Raw genomic sequence first — 15,258 nt, forward strand, 5'->3', positions numbered from 1 at the left:
GCTCATGATACTCTGGAGGTAAACAGCTCACAAGTCTTAGGAAGTCCCTGAAACTTATAGGATTCACAAAGGGTCCTCTCAAAGGTTATGGAAGCAGTAAACAACTTCCAGAAGAGGAGACTCTGACCAGTTGTGTAGCCTGGAGAATGGTCTTCTCAGACCTATGGCGCTAACTGTAAGTTTTGTAGAGGGCTCCAGGATTGCAGCTTTCCTGAGTCACTTTTTATTGTGTTAGTGACTCTTCTGTCGCTATGATAAAATATTACAAAAATAAACTTATAGAAGGAAGAGTTTATGTGGGGTGTATGGCTGTAGTGGGAAAGTCCATAAAGGTAGGGTTGGCATGGCAGCAGGTTAACAGAGCAGGAAGCTGAAAGATCACGTCTTCAATCACAAGCATGAAACATGAAACAGAAACAGAGAGTTTCAAAGTGGGGCAAAGCTATGAACTCTCAAAGTTGCCCCTGGTAACATACTTCCTCCCCCAAAGATATACCTCCCAACGTTTCTACAATATTCCCAAACAGCACCATCCACTGGGGACCAAATGTTCAAATACCTGAATCTACTGGGGACATATCTCATCTAAGCTATCACACCTATGTTGTTGGGGTGAATTTTTCAGTGATGTAGCTGCCTTTGCCTCATCCCAGCTCCTGTAAGTAACCCCTCACTCATACTTCATACTCCTGTAAGTAACCCCAATAAACTCATTGATTCACCAAGTTGGACTTTGATGTAATTGTTACTTTGGTCTGTGTGGGGTGAATGGATGTAAGTGTTATGACTCTTGGGAAAATGTCTTACACAACAAACAAGTGGATAGATGTCAGGGAGAATCTCTCACTGATTGAATTTGCCAGGGTTATTGATTTCACAGAACCTGATACATCTATAAGAGGTTCAGTTACCTGCCTTGGTAATTTCGACCTCGGCTGTTTTCTGTTCTGTTTTGTTTCGTTTGTGGAAGGGAAGCCTGCAAAAGGCTTCAGAGCAAAAGAAATAAAGGCAATTAGCTTCTTCATGGGCCAAGCACTGTGTTAGGCTGATTACAGAATAGTTATTAGAGTCACTACAATTTGTTACAATGGAAACGGATGCTTAAAAGATTATACAGAAGTTTTCTGGAGTCAGTGGTATGGCTTGGATGTGGTTTGTTCTTGGGAGTTCACATGTTGGGTGCCTGTTCTTTGGGATGCCAATATTAAAAGGTAGGAGGACCTTTAAGAGGCTGGGACTATATATCTTATTGAAATTCTATCCAGTTAGAACAGCCATTCTAAAATGGTGAAGCTTCATATTGGATTTTTCATTTTCATTATTAAACATACCACCAAAAAATATAAAAAAAAAAAAATCCACAACAGATTTAAAACTAGAAAAACAATTTGCTAAATATCCCTTTTCTAGATGAGATGTGTAGTTTTTCGGTCTGGTTACTTTCATTGTGTGATAGTTTTTATTTACAAATTCTCAATAAGAAAGCTCAATAAATGAAAAGATAAGAGGGGTAAAAGATATTGGGGTACATCTCAGTTGGTAGAGTACTTGCCTAGCATGCACAAAACCCTGCATTCCATCCCCAGCACTGGATATACCAGGCATGGTTGTGCACATCTGTAATCTCAGTACGCAAGAGGCAGAGGTGGGAGGATCAGAAATTCAAAGTCATCCATGATATCTTCAGTAAGAAGATTACCCCCCTCTCAGGGAATTTTTAGAGTTGTGCTGCAATTTCCACTGGATTGAAACAGTCCATGGGGGAGGGAGGCTCATGAGATTCAGGAAATGAACAACTCACGAGTCTTAGGAAGTCCCTGAAACTTACAAGATTAATAAAAGCTTAGGAGCTCAAGGCTAGGCTAGGCTGCATGAGACCCTGACCCATAATGTTAGAATCCACATCAGATTACCTACTCCCCAGGCCACAATACCTACAACAGTCCTTCCCTTCTCACAGGTACCCTACTGAGGGCACTGTCCAAGAATTTCTAGCTAAAAGACTTCTTCAATGTACCAGGGTTTTTCACCTGGGGAAGTAAGTTTACATCAAAAGGGGTTTTGGTAGCCACACATTCTGCTCCCACCTCCTTCCCTGACTCCTGAACTAGAGAGCCTGACTACAGGTGCATATTGTGGAACTCCCACCCTTTGTCATAGACCTTTAAGAAGGAACTCCCTCTCCTATCTCCTGGGCTTGATCCTCTTCGGAGTCTTTGTCATAGTGTCTGTTCTCACTATTAATAAGTCTTCTAACAAACTTCTTTCCCCTATTAATCTGTTTCAGTGTATCTTTGAACTCCACATCCAAAGCCTTTTGAGATCCTGTCTCTAAAGAATAGAACCCTGTTGTTGTTTGTTTTTGCTCTTTTGGGGGGTCTTTCACCCAGCTCCCAATAAATCACACATGAAGGCTTATTATTACTTATAAATGCCCAGCCCTAGCTTGGCTTCCTTCTAACCAGCTTCTCTTAACTTATCCCATCTACCTTTTGCCTCTGGGCTTTCCCGTTCTCTTACTTCTGTAAGTCTTACTCTTACTCCATGGCTGGCTGTGTAGCTGGGTGGCTGGCTCCTGGAGTCCTCCTCCTTCTCTGGTTCCTACTTTTTCTCCTCCCAGATTTCTCCTTCTATTTATCCTCTCTGCCTGTCAGCCCCACCTATTTCTCTCTCCTGCCTCACTGTTGGCCATGGAGCTCTTTATTAGACCACCAGGTGTTTTAGACAGGCACAATAACACAGCCTCACAGAATTAAACAAATGCAACTTAAACAAAAGTTAACACACCTTAAAATAATATTCTACAACAGAATCCTTCCACTCCACCCCCAAGGGGGGGAAACACGTTTAAAAGTGAAAGATCAGAGAGAATAAAAGACAGACAAGGAAATGAGTGAGTTGCTGGCAGTTCAGGCCTTTAATTGGGGGGTGGGGCACCTGCAGAATGGGTCTATGTAAGATTCAGAGCTTGCCATTAGCTTAAAAATTAAGGTAGTTATAGGGCAGGATGGGGTAAATGGGGAAAGAAGTCGAAAAGTTTTATTTATTTGTTTGTTGGTTCATTTATTCATTTTTCATTTATTTATTTATTCATTTTATTTATTTATTTATTTATTTATTTATTTATTTATTTATTTATTTATTTATTTATTTATTTATTTATTTATTTATTTATTTATTTATTTATTATTGCCAGCAGTTAGCTATTGCTAGGGATAGGATAGTGAAACGTCAGTTAAAGAATGCCAGGCCATGAGTGAATCTGTTTCCTGGTGCCCATTACTTGGGTCTGTTGAGCGTGATCTAGAGAAACAGGTTGCTTTACGTTCTGGGGACTGGATTCTTGAAGTTAGAGGAATGGTTACAGTTTAACCAAGACGGAGGAGCTTTACAAAACTGCGTGGCCGCGCCTAACAAACTGCGCCATGAGCGGTGAGTTGGAAACTTCCTAGATTCTGCTCCATATTTACAAGAGAAAAAACGATCGCCACTCACGTTCCATAGGTAGGATGTTCAATCCAGCGTGTAACAGGGGCTGCCGCACCAGGACAGCCTTCAGCCTGAGACAGAAAACATTTGTGCAAGGGAAGCAGGCCAATCAGAGGGCAGGCTGGTTGGAGGTGGGGGCCAGGAGCCCGCTATGGAGAAAAACAGGATGATGATGGATAGGGCTTGAAAATAGATGGACAGGCAGGGGAGCCCCAGCCTCTGACTGAGCTGTGCCAGACAGCTGGGCGGCCCATGGTGTGTCCCTTGGTCTTGTCCTCAATGATTCCCTAAAGCAGGGAACTTGTGTAGAGCACTTTGAAGGGTGAAGTGAGGCAGCGGGAGAGAGGGAAGCTCCTTGACTGACAGGAAGGAAGATGATCTAAAGCAGTGGTTCTCAACCTGGGGGTCATATATTGGATAGCCTGCGTATCAGATATTTACATTATGATTTATAACAGTAGCAAAACGACAGTTATGAAGTAGCAATGAAAATAATTTCATGGTTGGGTGTCACCTCAACAGGAGGAACTGTATTAAAGGGTTACAGCATTAGGAAGGTTGAGAACCACTGATAAGAGATAGGTGTCCCACCCTTTGGCTATTAGGCTATTAAAGCAATAGACCTCAAGAAATTCGAATTTCCCAGGGAATGTCAAGCTAGGGAAAGGAAAAGGCTGGTGTTGAATGCTAGACAAAGGGGACCTTGTCTCCCAAGATGACGTCTCACATAGTTCTGGCAACCTATCAGACCACCTTGCAGGAAAAAAAAAAAAAAAAAAAAAAAAAGATGCATCCGTGCTTGGCAGGACCACAGTTTGACCTGGGCTGCTTAGTTTATGCACACCTTTTCCATCTCAACCTAAACCTAAACCTCATGTCAGGACCTGAAGACTGGACTGAGGAGGGGGTCACTGGACCACTTTGTTCCTCTTCCCAGTGTGGCCACATTGAATGTATCTCCTTTTTGTGCTTTCTACTTGTCTTTTTACAACACTCTGACTTGTCTCTTTGATGGACCTGTTGGGGATGAGCGGCTGAGCCTGGCTTGTTGAGGCTCCCAGGACTCAGACTCTGACCCTGACAGCTCCTATAACATAAGTCCTGGGCAGCTGATACTGATGATTTTGTTACTCGGTGCTTGGGATAGAGCACAGGGCCTTAGGGATGCTAAGCAAGTGCTCTACCGCCGAGTGACTCCCCCCCGCCCCTCCCCCACGCATCTTGCTATTTTCTTCTTTAATAAACGAGGCAAGATCATCTTCCTCTAAAATCAAAAGCCGTTCACAGCTCCCTTCTTGGCAGGGAGGACTCAACGTTCAATGGGAGCCAATGAACAGCATAGTTATGTTGACTGCTGTCCTTGGAAGTTTCTCCCTGCCACCGCCCTACCCTAGCCCCATTGGCCTTCTACTGTTTTGTCTGCACCAGGAATAATGACAATAAAGCCACGGTCGCAGTAATCAGCTCTGTTTTCTACGGAGGCATCCTGGCGTGGGGCTGAGAGTGATATCCAGTGTTGACATTCCTACATCAGCATTATCTCAATCCTGATGTTGTGAACCACCGGGGTGGGGGTTGGGGATGCGTTGCTTTTAGGAGAGATGCTTTGCCCATAGCCAAGCCACTAACACCAGCAGGGAAAGGAAAGCTCCCTGGTGTGTTTGAATTTGCATCTTGTGTTTCTTAGCAGTCTAGGATGTAAGACTTGAGGAGGAGAGATTCAGCTACAACAGAGCTCTCTGCTGGTGCAGCAGGTGCTGGATTCTGCATGGTGTGGGAGGAATTCATTTTTCCTTCATCTTTCCTTCCTTTTTTAAAATTTTTTATTTTATTTTATTATTATTATTTTTTTTTTTTTTTGGTTTTTTCAAGACAGGGTTTCTCTGTAGTTTTAGTGCCTGTCCTGCATCTCGCTCTGTAGACCAGGCTGGCCTCGAACTCACAGAGATCCGCCTGGCTCAGCCTCCTGAGTGCTGGGATTAAATGTGTGTACCACCACTGTCCAGTTGGGATTCAACTTTCTAAACTCTAAGAAAACAGCCATTAGAAGGAGCCTGTCCTGGAGTCACCTTAAAGGAAGCATCCACAAGTTTCAAAAGACTGGCCATTCCTGACCTGTGGTGACTAATACTGATTGCCACTTGACAGGCTCTAGAATCATCCAAGACAGATCTCTGGGTCTACAGGTGTGACCACCACACTGGGTTTATGTGATCCTGGGGATTGAACTCGGGTCTTTTGACACGCCAGACAAGCACTCTACCAACTGAGCCACAGACCAAGTCCCACAACTAACTGGTTTTTATAATTGTTCTGTTTCAGTATCAGCTTCCCACATTTCATAAATGAAATAATACAAGCATACCCCAGAACTGCTCTTTCAGTATTTTATTTGAGGTAGAAAAATAAAAACAACAGTGAAAAATCAATAAATCTGGTTCCAGTTCAACACTGGGCCAGCAGCAACATGTTCATAGTGTGTGTGTATGTGTGTGTGTGTGTGTGTGTGTGTGTGTGTGTGTGTGTGTGTGTGTGTTTTGTTCTAGAACATTTCCCCTTATCATAGAGAAAACACAGGCTGAAGAATGTCAGTCAGTTTCCTAGGGCCTAGAGCAAGGAAGGGAAGATTGGAAATGAGAGTTCAGCTGAGGCCTTCTGCTCCCAACCCTTGGCAGACAGCTGCTTGTCCTGTGTTTATATTCAGTAGGGCCTGGAGAAAATCGTGATTCCATATGAAAAGCCTCTTCTCCATCCGCAGCCGTCCCTGAGCCTAGCTGGGTCTGCAGCTTGTAATGTGTTATTTATTTTTGGTTTTAATTGCTGGCAGTCCCAGAAACATTAGTGTTATATATAGTGCTAGGCTCAGCAGGAGTAATTAAAAGGCGGGGGCCCTTGTGGTCGGTAGTAAAGTACCAAGTGTAGGCTGTTTAAGAAAAATGTGTCATTGATTTGCCATCAGCCAAACACAGGGTGGTAGACAAAGGACAGAAGAGGGAAGCCAGGCAGAAAAAGAAAATTCACACCGGGAGGCAAAGGTTTATATAGGCTGATGTTCTCCGAGATATAACGGGAAATGGAACTGAGCTGGGCCAAGGGCCTAAGCAGCACCCCAAATTTGCAAGAACCAATGTTTATTGAATGCAATGGCAAGCACTTAAGTCTGCATGGTTTCATTGACAACACATGACACCCCTTCCTAGCTGATGTTCATATGGTTACTGGACTTGTTGGGGTCAAAGTCTGGGCTCTGGTAGGCCTAGTAAACTAGGCTTCAATACCCATGCTCAATGAGCGAATTGAACAGACAAGAGATTAGTGAAAGTCAGAGATTGGGGGGGGGTCTTTTCAAGGTGGTCACATTGGGAAGAGGAACAAATACAGAAGTCCCTTGTGTTCATCTTTGGGGTCCTAATATGAGGTTTAGATTTAGGTTTAGGTTTTTCATGCTTACCCTCATCATCAGGGCTGCTGTCTCTCTTGCAAGGTTGTCTGACAATCTGTGAGAACTGTGAGGTCTCTTCCCAGAGACAAGCCTCCCCCTGTGGCTAGCACCAAGATCCCAGCCTTTGCCTTCTTCCAGCCTGAGATTCCCGGGGAAATTCTCATTCTTTGGAGGATATTGTTTCGATAGTGTGACAGCCAGAGGGCAGGACCCAAGTGTCTCTCCTCAGAATATCTTCGCTCTTAGATTCTAGTGTTTTCTATTTTCATTATGTAGGGAACAAAGCTGAGAAGAAGAGAGGACCGCCCTACCTTACTGAAGTTTGACAAGAGAGCAGAAATGTGCTCAGAAGCTGAGAAAAAAGAAAAGAGGATGGACCCTAGTATGTACATGGGTATAAGGCTCTTCCTTCCCAACCCCTGAGTTGTTGAGGACTGCAGTGGAAAAACTCACTATGAGGTCCAGTGAGACAGCTTAGCAGGTAAAGATGCTTGCCAACAAGGCTGGAGACTTCAGTTCCACCTCTGGGAACCCACAAGGTCGAAGTGATGAACCAGCCTGACTCCATCTTGAGCTTGGAAGCCGTCTTATAATAAAGATAAACTAGGCTCATTCCTCTTTATTATTAAATCTGTTTCTCAAAGAGTGCGCCATGCCATCTTAACTACAAATCGTTCTGTACTGCCTCTTCCTGGAAACAGCTACCATGTCTTTGTTTCAAAACGTTATGACCACCTTGCAACACTACCTTTGTTTCAGGAGGTTGTTATGACAACCACTTGTTGTTATGACCACCTTGTTGTATTCTGCTTCTGTAACCCCTCCTATTTGCCTGCCAAATTTCCAATTTGGAAACCTCCTACCTCTGCTCCATGTGTGTGTCTGTGTGGGGTTTGTGCTTATGAGTGTAGCACCCACAGAGGCTAGAGGTGTTGAATCCCTCTGAGGCTGGAGTTACGGGCAGATGTGAGCCGCCACTGGACTTGGGTCCTCTACCACACCAGTAATTGCTTGTGAGACACATCACACACACACACACACACATACACACACACACACACACACACACACTGAGCCATCTCCAGCTCACAGCTCACAGTGTAGTAAAATTCTTTTTTTTTTAAAGATTTATTTATTTATTATGTATACGGAAGAGGGCGCCAGATCTCATTACAGATGGTTGTCAGTCACCATGTGGGTGCTGGGAATTGAACTCAGGACCTCTGGAAGAGCAGTCAGTGCTCTTAACCTCTGAGCCATCTCTCCAGCCCCATAGTAAAATTCTTAACCAATCTGGTGTGCAAGTCACAGGCAATTACTAATGCTCTGTCTAGGACTCCGGATGTTTGCACCTTGGGGGACTGGAAGCAAAGTGGGCCTTTCCAAGGTGATGATGGTGTTCAAGGAAGGGAAAATTGGCTGTCTAGGCAGGCAGTTCTGATAATTTTGAAGACCAGAATTGTGAATGTTAATCTTGATTGTTAATTGATTGGATCTGGAATCAACTAAGACATTCATGTTTGAGTGCTCTGTGGGGGATTTCCATGAAGGGTTTACCCGAGGGAACAAGACCCCCTCTCACAGTAGGTAAACACAAGCTGGCAGCAGCCCTTTATGGGTGAGTACATCTGTCTTCCTACTGCTGCAGTCGCCATCTTTATCTGATGTCAAATTCTAGCTTCTTCATCCTTCCAAATGTTGGCTCCAGCAGCTCTGCAGAAATCCCCTAGGGCTTCAGGGCCAGCTTGGAACTGCTTCAACGCACTGAGCATCTACAGGGTTCTCAGCATCCCCCACTGCCAGCTTACAGACGGCCTACCCAGCCCCTATCATGTAAGGCAGTACAATAAATACCTTGTTATAACATATATCCAGTCTATCATTCCTGTCCTTCTAGATTACTCTAGAGCAGTGGTTCTCAACCTTCCTAATGCTGCAACCCTTTAATACAATTCCTCATGTTGTAGTGACCCCCAACCATAACATTATTTCATTGTTACTTCATAACTGTAGTTTTGCTACTGTTATAAATTATAATATAAATATCTGATATGCAACCCCTGTGCAAAGGTCCTTTAACTCCAAAGGGGTCTGGAACCACAGATTGAGAATCATTGCTCTAGAAAATAACAATAACAATAAGCAAGAGACCCTCCCCACTCTGATGGGTTTAGCAGGAACAAATGCCAGGGACCCAATTATATTAGAGTTTTTCTGGAGAGATACGTCACACACACACACACACACACACGCACACACGCACACACGCACACTCGCACAGGCACACACATCTATTCATTTCAAATAGGCAACGCATGACAGACCAAATTTAACCACTACACCAAAGTCCCATTTAGTGAACCAAAGAGTTTCCTAGGGTTGCTGACAGAGGTGTAGGTAAGGGTTGACTTACAGGAGCAGGGTTGACTCAGAAGGAGCTGTGTCACCAAAAAGCCCACCCCAGCATGGCTGAGCACTTGTCAGAGCCGCATCCCTGGAGCTCTCTGCACAGCTTGTGGGCAGCTCTACAGGTCCCACAACTGCCTCCCTGTCCTGTAGCTTACCTGGTCAGAGTCTCCTCCAGCAGTCTTTACAGCTTCTTAGACCCCTGGGAAGGGGAACTGGTGAATCTTAGATATTTCAGTGTCTGTAGACCTGTGAAGTTTGCTTACTTCCTGAGTCCCAGGAGTCTTTCTCCTCTCTCCTAGAAGGATGTTTAATTCAGAAAAGACTGTTATGCAGTCTATACAATACTAGTAGAAACACAGCTGTTCTAGGCAATGGCTCTGGAGTAAAGGCTCTTAAACCTTCTCTACCCTTGACTCATATATATATATATATATATATATATATATATATATATATATATATATATATACATATATACATATATATATGCATATATAACAAATCGAACATTTAGTGATCATGAATCATACAGAGTTTTATTTTAAAACAGTTCTCTAGTCTACATATAATTTTAGCATTTATTAAAGATTAAGTAAATTTGCATATTCATGAGATGGATGCGCTTGTTTATTTTTACATGAAGAATCAAATCTTGGCTGAATATTCGATACTGAGGGACACAGAACATCTTGGATGCTTTTCGGAGTTGATGGGTGTTTTGATTTTACAGTTGTCAGTACTAAGAATTCCATTTCACACACATATGCAGTACAAAATGAGAGAAGTATGTTTAGGGCCATTTCAGAAATCGTTGGGAATTCTGTTCTAGTTTCAAGTTAAAGTTCACTTTTAAAGAAGAGGTTTATGAAATTCAGGACAGCCACTCAAACTGCAGCTTCTAAGATCAAACATTCTGACTCAGTATAGTCCAAAGATAAATTGATTTGATACTTACATGCTGAGGAATCATGGTAGGAGCACAGGGAGTCTTTGTTTTCTGTCTTTAATCATTGTTTCGTGAAGAGCAGAAAACTTCGATTATGCCATAAAAAACACCAAGATCCATAAAAGACAATAATGCCTGATGGGGCTTCTTGGTGCTTTGTGAGGGTGAGGCCTGTGCAAAGTGCTCAAGGCTACAGTTAAGTCTTGCGATACAACACAGGTGAGTCCTGCCGGAAACACTTTGGATCCATTCCATATTTGATTTTGAGTTATTTTTGGTTGCTGTGTATTCGGAAACCTTTTTACTCTTGCCACATTTACCCCAGACTCCACATTCAGTTTTATGACCCACAGTTCAAGTACCTAGACTATAGAGGAACAAAACTAGTAGAGTGTATATGTGTGTGCTTGTATATAAGTATAAGTATGTATGGGCCTGTATGTAAGTACGTGTGTACCTCTGTGTGTGTGTGTGTGTGTGTGTGTGTGTGTGTGTGTGTGTGTGTGTGAGAGAGAGAGAGAGAGAGAGAGAGAGAGAGAGAGAGAGAGAGAGAGAGAGACGGGGGGAGTGGGGAAACCTCCTTGAACTCTGACTAGACCACTTGACTGAAAAGTGAATGGGGCTGAAGTCCAGTCCTGGTTCCGTGCCCTTGGTGAGGGACAGAGCCCAACTTAAGAAAGTCCAAAGAGCCAGAGGCTTCCCTAGCTATGGATCGTTAAATCACTCTCTAGTTAGGTGGAGACTGTGCTGGCTAGTTTTATGTCAACTTGACACAAGCTAGGCTCATCGGAGAGGAGGGAGCCTCGACTGAGAAAATGCCCTCGTAAGATCTGGCATTTTCTTAACTAGTGATTGATGGGAAGGCCCCACCCATTGTGGGTGGTGCCATCCCTGGGCAGATGATCCTGGGTCCTAGAAGACAGCAGGCTGAGCAAGCCAGAGGGAGTAAGCAGCACTTCTCCATGGCCTCTGCATCAGCTCCTGCCTCCAGGTTCCTGCCCTGCTTGGGTTCCTGCCCTCACTGATTTTGAAGATGAACCATTGTGGGAAACAGTGAAATAAACCCTTTCCTCCCCATGTTGTTTTTTGGTCATGGTGTTTCCTCACAGCAATTGTAACCCTAGCTAGGAGGAGACACTTGTCACAATTTGCATGACAGAACCCTAAGGAGTAGCCTAGAAGTGACAAATGGAGTGGAGATATTACTCTGAGACTCCAGGAAGATTCCCAAGGCCTAGGAGTTGCCCTTTACTTGACCTTTGCTCTGGCTCTATCCGTCTCTCTTAGCTGCTTAAGCACTTGGCCAGCAGCCAACAGGCTGTAACTACAGCTGTGCAAACGGGAGAGGAAACAGAAAGCGACTTGGAATTAGCCTGGAATTTCAAAGCCACTCTAGTCTGTGTTGAAACTTGCTCAGCTTTGGCAAAGCATAGAAGAGCCTAGCTCAGAGTTTGTTCTGCACCGGGTAAGTTGGCACCATGTCCAGGAAGGAGGTACATTGAAAGGCACTGGTACCAACTGGGTGCACAAGCAAATCAGAAAGAGAAATAGAAAGCTGACACATGTCCTCATATGCCAGTGGCTGAGACTCCTGAAGAAACCCAAGAACTGCCTGGGAAGACATCTTTTCAACTAACCTTTCTTTCTTTCTTTCTTTCTTTCTTTCTTTCTTTCTTTCTTTCTTTCTTTTCGTGTGTGTGTGTGTGTGTGTGTGTGTGTGTGTGTGTGTGTGTAAGTGGTGTTGGGATAGAACCCAGAGCTTTATGAATGCTAAATGTGTTCTTTTAAGATTCATTTAATTTTTATTTATGTGTGTGTGTGTATGTGTGTGTGTGTGTGTGTGAGTGTACACCACATGTGTGTGCAGGTGCCCCCAGGAGACCAGAACATTCACAGAACTGGAGTTACAGGCTGTTGTGAGCTGCCTGACTTGGGTGCAGGGAACCACACCTGGGTCCTCTACAAGAGCGGCAAATGCTCTTAACCGCTGAACCATCTCTCCAGCGTCTGTGTTTTGTTTTTAATTAACGTACAATAATTAATATAATTAGATCTGCATGGCTTCACTGAAAACACAGGACACTCCTTCCTGGCTGATTTTTCACATGGTTACTGGACTTGTTAGGGTCAAAGTCTGGGCTCTGGCATTCCTGGTAAGCTAGGTTTCAATACCCATGCTTAATGAGCCAATGGAACAGACAAGAGAATAGTGAAAGGCAGAGATGGGGGTCTTTTCAAGATGGTCCCATTGGGAAGAGGAACAAATACAGAGGTCCTGCATGTTCATCTTTGGGGTCCTAACGTGAGGTTTAGGTTTAAACAGAAGGTAAGGGCATGTGCATAGGTAAGAGGTCCTGGTCCAGGTGTGGTCTTAGCCATGTTTAACCTCATTACCCAGGCTGCAGTCTGGTCTCTCTTGCAAGGTGGGGCACAGTATGATATTTCAATATGTATGTGCCATGTGTGCTGATAGGCCTCTCTCTCTCTCTCTCTCTCTCTCTCTCTCTCTCTCTCTCTCTCCCTCCCTCTCTCTCCCTCTCTTTTTCTTCTCTTTCATCCCTTCTCCCTCTGGCTGCCATGAACCTTACTCTCCCACCCTCTCTCCAGCATGATGCTCTACACCACCACAGACACATAATGAACGGAGAGTGCCAAGGTCAGAGGAATGCATTGGATCCCTTGGAACTGGAGTTACAGGCAATTTGTGGGATGCCCAGTTTCTTTCACAGGTGCTGGAATCCGAATTCCAGTCCTCATGATTGTTTAACTGCTGAGCCATCTCCTCAGCCACCTTGGTTTTTATTTTCTTTAATTAATTAATTAATTAATTAATTAATTTATTTATTTATTTATTTTGAGACAGGGTTTCTCTGTGTAGCTTTTGTGCCTTTCCTGGAACTCACTTTGTAGCCCAGGCTGGCCTCGAACTCACAGAGATTCGCCTGCCTCTGCCTCCTTCCCGCTGGGATTAAAGGCATGCACCGCCGCCACCACCACCCGGCTATTTGACTTTTACTAAGACAGGATCTCTCACCGATCAGGCTAGGGTAGCTAGTGAGCCAGCACCAGGGCTCTGCCTGTCTCTAGCTCCCCTACACTGGGATTTCCATGTGTATTACCACCCCAGCTTTTATCTCCTTCCTTAGACAGTGCTGATCAGTGCGAGCTACAGATAAGCCCTCCATTCCTCTGGGGCTGTCTGAGACTTGTTGGGGGTGTCATGAAGGGCTCCATTGTGTTTGGATCTCACTGGTGCCAGCTCCTGCAAAGTGAGGGCACTGAGCCAGGGGAGCGCTGCCCACTGTGGAGTGTGACCCTTGCCAGTCCTTCGTAGCTCAGTGGGGGAAAGGCAAATGTGACTTCTCCTCAAATGCATCACAAATTGGAATGGCTTCTTGTCCAAAGGCTCATTAGAAAATGCTTCTGAAAGTCACCGCGGCCCATTAAAGCTCATTCCAAAGAGAGATTTTACGTTCTTCACATTTATTTGTTAAAGATCAAGTTCAATTTTTTTTTTTTAATTGCCAGCTGTCTTGGGTTCAGTTACAGAATCCAAGTGGAAACGCATGGGGAAATACCCCACTTGATAATAATAAAGTTTTCCTCCCCCGACTAAAGCCTAGCCTTTCTGCCAAAGGACCTGTGATTATCACTTAAAAATCAGAACTGCAGATTAAATTAATTTTATCAAAATCATTTTCTATGAAATGAGTGACCTCAAGCTTCAGTAAATTTAACTGATCTGAGCTGCTTCATTTGGTACTAGAGGGCAGGCGGGTAGCTTTCTAGGTGGGTGGTCATTCTTGGGCCTCATGGATAAGAGTTTGAGTTCACATTTCCCGCACGCCCCCCCCCCCCCAACCTCATCACTACCTTTAGTTACTGGTGTTTTAGTCCTGGGATGCATTTTGTTCAACTTTGAATTTCTTTGGTAATTTCATGCTTTGTACAAAGTACATTTTGGTTTCTGTACTCCCCGCCCCATCCTATCTAATCTCCCTCCCACCATTATCATCCACCCTCCTCCCTTCAAGTCCCTCTCCCACATTCATATCCTTTAAAGAAAAACTTACATAATTACTTTATTCTTTGAGAATTTCATACAATGTGTTTCAATCAAATCCACCCCTCACTTCCCTCCTTCAGTTTCTCTTGAATCTCCAACAGGCATGTCCCCCTTCCCAATTTCATATTTCATGATCTCTCCTTCTCCCCCCCCCTCCCCGCCCCCAACTTAGCCCAATTAGTGCTTCCCACATGCTCACTGGTGTGGGGGCTATCCACCGGAATGTGTTCAGCCTGCCGTGGGCCACATTTCTAGTGAAAACTGACTCTTCCTCTCTCAGAAGGCACCAGTTCTCAATGATTTCTCAGTCACGGGTGGGACCTTGTGCCTCTCTCCCCCATCCGTGCTGGAATGTTGACTGGCTGTATCCTGTGTCCATCTTTCTGCAGGTAACTGTTAGACTGGATCAGATCTTTGGTCCAAGATGGAGTCACCAAAGACACTGAGACGAATGACCCCTGTGGGCCCCAGCCCCTCCAGAGAAATAGAAACTGAACATTCGGCACTTCTCGGGAGTCCGTTGACTCCTTGTCTCAGCAGAAGAGCATGATCACAGCCTCCTGCTATCTTAATGGCCAGAGTCCCACACTTACCCGCCCCCCCCCGCCCGGCCCCTCTGCTCCCATAAAACTTTGTTTATTGAAGTCCCCTTTGCCTGCCTGCAACTGTTCCTTTCTTCCTGAATGCTTTCCCACCACACTCCGGCCCAACTAAAAGAACCCTGTAAATCCCCTAACTCCTTTTGGGTGCTGCTGCTTTCTTTTCTCGTGGGGACAGCTGGGCAGTTCAGACCCTGAATAAAGCTTCACCCTTCGGCCTCAGTGCGTCTCTGTTCTCCAGTCAGGTTCTCCAGTTAGACCACACTGTAATCATAGCTCCTGCGGGTTCACGAGCGCCGTGGACCTG

At 44.6% G+C, this 15,258-nt stretch overlaps 1 long non-coding RNA gene across 4 annotated transcripts in view; it reads left to right on the top strand.

Moving 5' to 3' along the window:
* LOC131898381 (uncharacterized) overlaps nt 1-14,951 on the top strand; it is a 43,429-nt gene extending 28,478 nt beyond the window's left edge. For 3 of the 4 annotated variants that reach the window (XR_009375916.1, XR_009375914.1, XR_009375917.1), the window contains one exon: nt 14,742-14,951. This is a non-coding gene — a long non-coding RNA (uncharacterized LOC131898381). Of the gene's footprint in view, nt 1-527; nt 726-14,741 lie in introns of those variants that run through there. The other variant, XR_009375915.1, reaches the window with a different exon arrangement.
* Nucleotides 14,952-15,258: the final 307 nt, after the last annotated feature.

The sequence above is a fragment of the Peromyscus eremicus genome, chromosome 23, assembly GCF_949786415.1.
Source record: "Peromyscus eremicus chromosome 23, PerEre_H2_v1, whole genome shotgun sequence".
Taxonomy (NCBI): domain Eukaryota; kingdom Metazoa; phylum Chordata; class Mammalia; order Rodentia; family Cricetidae; genus Peromyscus; species Peromyscus eremicus.